Consider the following 6156-nt stretch of genomic DNA (forward strand, 5'->3'; position numbering starts at 1 on the left):
CCGCAAACACACCAACCCCCATGCCAAAAAAAAAAAAAAAAAAAAAAACATAAAAATAAATAAATAAATAAAATTTAAAAGATGAAGATGACACTTACCTATATTTTTTTAAGTTATTTTAATTGCAAGAGGCACATGTGCCCACCACAGAGTGACACATAGAAGGAAATCACCCCCCATGAGTTGTGGCTGCATTATGGTCTCTCACCTCTGGCTCTGAGCTGCGCTCTGAGTGACTTTACATTAGGGATGACCTCATCATCCTGCTCCTGCTGTCACTGCCCCGCAGTCCAGTGACCCTGGCAATGGACTCAAACCACTTCCCTAACTTGTAGGAGCGTGTGTGTGTGTCTGTGTGTGTGTGTGTGTGTGTGTGTGTGTGTGTGTTGAAGGGTCTACCAAAAATTGGTATATGGCCCTGTTGCCTCTTTGCTCTCCCTTTCAAATAAAGGGACTGGTTTATCTTTCCTTTGCTGCTTAGGCACCTGCTGGCCAGTGCACTCAGCATCTCAGCTTCTTTTTTTGTTAAATCAGCAAATATGTATTGAAGGCCTACTATGTGTCAGGCACTGTGTAGGTGCTAGGAGAACACTATCAGTCTCCTGTCAAAGACAAACGTTATCCAAAGAACCACATACAATCAAATACAATTCCTTTCAGAGCTTTTTAACCTTTTTTTTTTCATTGCCAGAGGGCGTGTGCACTTGCCAGAGAGAGACAGGGGTGGAGAGGAGAACCTGTCAATGGTACGTGGTCATCCCTTCTCCACTTCTCCACCCTGTCAGGATTCTGGGCGTGCACACATACCTGGCATGTTTTCCAAGTCACTGAGGCAGGGATTCGAACTGCTGTTGGCCATGTGGGATCTAGCTGCCTTCACCACCAGGCTATGGGGCCAGTCCTAACTTTTTATTTTGAAGTTACTTTAGACTCACATAGAAGTAGACATAGAAATACTATAGATCTCCTCTGCACCTTTTACCCAGCTTTCTCCAATGACTTCCTACACAATCGGAGTGTAATGACTAAAATCGGGAAATTTACATTGACACAATGCTATTAAATAAACTATAGCCCTTAGTAGACTGACCCTTAGCCTTCTCTAAGGAAGTGTTTTTCAATTCACTAACTAGTAAGTGGAGGGCAGCCAGTGGCGTGATGGTTAAGGCAGCTGGAGCCCACGTGACCGATTGTGCAGCTCAAGTCCTGGATCCTGTAGCTTGCAAAACATGCCAGGCATATATTTGGATGTGCCCCAAAACCCAAAAGGAGAGAAAAATGAAAGAGAAGAGATCGTTTTGTGACCATCCCCCATCGGGGGTGTTTCTCACTCTCTCTCTCTCTCTCTCTCTCTGGAAAACGCACCTGCCCTCTATTATTAAAAATATAATAATAAAAGAAGGAGAATTGTAACAAGCATCAGAAGTAAATACAACAGTCACCCCCACGTCATAGATACACAGTCTGAGGGTCAGAACTGCTCTATAACTTGCTGAAGATTCAGCTTCCATGGCTCAGCCAGAATCGCAAATCCAGATGGCTCAGCTGTAAGGAATTTGCTCCTCAACACTGTGCCCTCCTGCCTCTCTGCATCAGTCCAGCTAGTCAGAGCAGGATTTCTTGTTCCAACCCAAGGAACTCGGCTATGATTGCACCACAGTAAATGGCTAGGGAACCATTACAAGTTCTAACACGGGGATGCCATCTTTAAAGTCCACTTACTTCCAAAATCCTTTGATTTTGTGTGTTTCAGTGGTAAAGACTTCCCAAAGGAAATGATGATTTCAATCACTGCTGCTGAAACAATGTTCTTTGGGTTAACAAAGGCTGAGCTTTCAAACATTTCCCTCCGGTTAATAACTTTAGTTGAAATCTTTTGACTCTCAAAAGGAAGTTTCTTTGTAAGAAATTGCAAGAAATGCAGGTGCGGTTAAAGGCACGCCCAAAACAAAGACTTCAGAAAACACAGGGCTTCCTCTCAAAACCATGCACTGTTTCCACCTGCCTCTTTCCCACTGAGGGAGTGAAGAACATGCCACCCCAAAATACACTGCCTTGGCATTCTGAGTTCAAGGCACTTGGAAAACAGCAGGTGCAAGAAAGTCCTGTTCTGTCTCTTAAAAGCAGATGAAATTCCCATGTGAAAGATGCCTTTCCCAAACCAGAAGGAAATTAACATTCTTATCATCAAGCTCAGGAAATTGAGACTAAGAGAATTCTATATGAACCTTATTAAAATAACTCTGTTATCTTTTAACCTACCTACATAATATAGTTACTTTTTCCCAGCTTATTACTCTTTGTTGGATTCAGTATGCAAGAGTTCAACTCTGTTTCTTTGGGTCTTCGTTTTCCTTACAAAGTCTTCTATGCCACTGTATTAAATAAATTTGTTTGCTCTTCTTCTGGTGAATTTTGTTAATTTAATTTTCAGGCCTACCTAGCCAAAAAACAAAATCTTTAAAAGGATAGATGTAAAATTCTGTTTCCTCTATGCCACACAGTTGTAAGCCAAGTGAAATATATAATATATGCACAATAATCTTCTTAACATTGGAAAATAGCAATCCCAAGGGCAGAGAAATAGAAAAATAAAGATTGAACAAGGGAAGTACCTTTCTTCCTAATGGTGCATCTGTGATATCAGTACTTGCTACCAAAATGCAGAAAGTTCCTGACACAACTGCAGAGACCCACTTCTCCCTTCTCTTCTCTCCAGGCACTCCCACTTCATCGATACACCCTCTGAGGTTGAGAACAGCTCTGCTGAGCGAGCACATCCCAAAAGCCAGCTCAACTGCTACCTGGGGCATTCTCTTCTTTTTTCAGATTTTTGTCATAGGGCACATGTGCTCCTGGAGAGGGACAGATAAAGACAGAGAGAAACAGAAAGTGAGAAATCCCTCCTCCCCGGGAGTATGCTCATGCTACAATCTCTTCTCTTCCTGGGATTTTGGACACAGGCACAGATACAGCAGATGTGTTCTTCAAGCTGACAGGTCTGGAACTTGAACCACAGAGTTCAAGTGGGATCCAGTGCCTTAACCACCATGCCACATGCTGGCCCCCAAGAATTCTCTTAAAGATATTACTGCTAATGTGAATGCTATTGAACAAGTGTGCCCTTTGCCTGATGCGACAGAAGCAAATCATCTGAACACTGGATCTTAAAGCAAGAGTGTTATTACATAGCCAGTTAGCCCAGAGATGGAGGCAAACCCAAATCTGTCTCCACCCATGAGCAAGGGAGACCAATAAACTGGGACAGATTAAGGGTATGTTGCTCCGGGATTGGTTGGTGCTAAGGGCGGTCTAGAATTGCAGGCTCTCTGGTCCAGAAGACTGCAACAATTTAGGGCCCCTATCCTGATCTTTCAAGAACCAGGTCCTATTCTTCTCATTCTATTGCAACTAGCATTTTTGTTTCCTCCTGCAACGGAGGTTATTTTCAGTCACTCAGCCCACTTGAACAAATAGGTCCTGCGGGTAAGTTTGCACAGGGATAGTACTGGGTTTTCCTGCTTAGGCCAGTTCTAGCCAGTTTCTTTAACATTTCATGACTTTATTTGAGATAGAATCATTTGAAATTATAAGTCAGGTTTCTTCTGCCCTAGCATTCCTCCTCCAATTTTAAGCAGGTAGCTAGGCACTTTAGAATTGCTTGCCTTTGAGATTTTGCAGGGTGGAAAGTGAAGCAGCTTCAAGTCAAAGCCTCCTTTGCTATTTGTTGCTGAGAAGTTAGAAAGAGAGAAAAGCTCAAGAAATATAGTGAAGAAATAGATGCATCTTACATGAAAGAGAGAGTAAGAGTAGCAGAGATCCAGCCAGTAGGTGGTGTGGAGGTTAGGTGCTGGTTCCCACATGGCCAACTCCATGGTTTGAGTCCCAGACCCGGCAGCTTGAAAATCACACCAGATGTGTGTGCATGGGTGCCCAAAATCTCTAGGGGAGAATGGAGAAGGGATTACGGTGTAGTTATTTCCACTGGAGATGATTTCTGACTATACCTCCCTACCCCCATCTCTCTCTGGTGAGCACATATACCCTATAGCAAAAAACTAACAACCAAACAAATGAATGAGTAGCACAGGCAGAAGAGAGAAGCTCCCAGCCCAGCAAGGGGGATAATGTTATATATGTGATTTTTATAATTAATTTATAATTTAAAGCAACACTAAAGAAATGCATTTTGGGAAAACATTTGATAACAAAAAAAAGTATAAACAATATAGCGTAAAGAAGATCATAAACCATATTTTTGTAAAAATGATATAAAGTATAGGCATGTGTGTACACAGGTGTATTGTATAATGAGATACAGGGGGATCAAGAGAACATACATAAAAATACCTCAAAAGTGGTTATTCCTGCTAAAAATTGCAGTAGAGCTTCTGTGGGTCTTGGGCACTGTTGCCTTTCTGAGATCCTTCCTCTATAAAAAATGTGGTAAATTATCTTTTATCATTGCATTAGTATAAAAATAAATATAATCCAGGCTAGATTCATTACTATATGTTTGTTGTTATCACATTCATATTTTCCACTGATTTTAAGAGAAATTAAAACGCAAACATTTGGTGGGTCTTAGACACCATGCTTCCTGTCCCTGTTGAATAAATTTTTTAAGACAAGGTGTTCTCAGTCACAATCACCTTGCCTAGGCTCCCAAGTAACTGAGACTACGGCATGGCCTCCCAGCTTTTAGGGTGGGCCAGGAATTGAACCTGGGCCTCTCCTGTGTTCTTACCTATGAAGCAGAAGTGTCTTTACCAGCGTGTCACCATGGCTGGGCCTGGTCATGATTTCGGAGTGCTGGGTTTACTTGTTTTTTAGTATTCTTTTTTCTTTTGATTATCTGCATTTTCTAGATTTTCAATACCTGACATTTATTTTTTGTTATAAAGAAAAGCTATTTGGAAAATAAATTGATAAACATAAACGAATGCCCATTTTATGCTATGACAGCACACGAAAGTGAGACCCAGTGCAGCTCTGGGGTCAATACACACTGGATACCTGGACACAGCTTGGCATCCACAGCACTGCTGGTCCAACCCATCAGTGCTAGACCCAACCAACAGGACACTAACCCTGGTTTTCAGAATAAAGTCACTCCCTGGCTTATAAGTGAGAATGGTCCTCTTCATAAAAAGATCACTTCACCAGCCCACACTGGCAGATACGCACCAGGACCTCAGTCCTTCCCACACGCTCATCCAGTAGGGTCCAGACTTCAGAACCGTACAAACACAAAATGGGCAAGGGCAGGAGCACCACACTGCAATGTTACCCGTGAGCAAGAGGCACATGCAGCTGGAAAGCTGAAGGTCCTAAAATGAACCCCCTACCCCACTGGAGGGAGGATGCTGGCTGCCACAGAACAATCACAACAGTGCCAATTTTAATAATGGACCAGTGGGACTGCTGAATGGGTTGACCAATCGGAGATATACAAATTTTAACTCTTTATTTGCAACCAAGGACCTGGTCTAAAGTTTGGGTGGAAGAATTTCTCTATAAAAGTCCATCCCTGCATTTGCAATGATGGTCTTCTGAACTAGCTGGCTGTAGTAATGCCTCCTTCCTTGAAATAAAGCCTGCTTCCTTGAAGCAACACTTTCCTCCTAGACAAACCTCCTGAGTAAGTTTGGCTTTTCTGGATTTTAGCTACCATTTCTGGCCTATACCTACTTTGGTTCAATAACACCAAAGTACCATACATTTTTAATAAGTCTCTCTGCTTCTGGTGTACATCAAACAATTTTCTTTCTCCTCTTCTTTCTTTCTTTTTTTTTTTTTTCTTTTGGAGAGGTTTTCGCTATAGGGCGCATGCGCTCGCCAGACAGGCAGAGAGAGAGACATAGAGACAGAAAGCGAGAAATCACCTCCCAGGGGGGATGGTCACGCCGCAATCCCTTCTCCTCCATTCTCCTCTCGGGATCTTGGGCACGCACGCACATGCACCCGGCGTGAGTTCTAAGCTACCGGGTCCAGGACGCGAACCGCAGTCGACTACGTGGGAGTCCAGCGACATAGCCATTACACCAACTGCTGGTTCCCTCTTTCTCCTCTTCAAGAGTGTCTTTACTCTTCTTGGCCCTTAGAATTTCCATGTGTTTTAGAAATCTGCTTGTCAATGTCAAAAATAAAATCTGC

At 42.7% G+C, this 6156-nt stretch overlaps 1 long non-coding RNA gene across 1 annotated transcript in view; it reads right to left on the bottom strand.

The window, feature by feature from the left end:
• LOC114009380 (uncharacterized) overlaps positions 1–2786 on the bottom strand; it is a 7219-nt gene extending 4433 nt beyond the window's left edge. Inside the window, exon 1 of the long non-coding RNA XR_003550809.1 lies at positions 2616–2786. This is a non-coding gene — a long non-coding RNA (uncharacterized LOC114009380). The remainder of the gene's footprint in view (positions 1–2615) is intronic.
• Between the last annotated feature and the right edge of the window lie 3370 nt (positions 2787–6156).

The sequence above is a fragment of the Tupaia chinensis genome, unplaced genomic scaffold, assembly GCF_000334495.1.
Source record: "Tupaia chinensis unplaced genomic scaffold, TupChi_1.0 Scaffold000528_1, whole genome shotgun sequence".
Classification (NCBI taxonomy): Eukaryota; Metazoa; Chordata; class Mammalia; order Scandentia; family Tupaiidae; genus Tupaia; species Tupaia belangeri.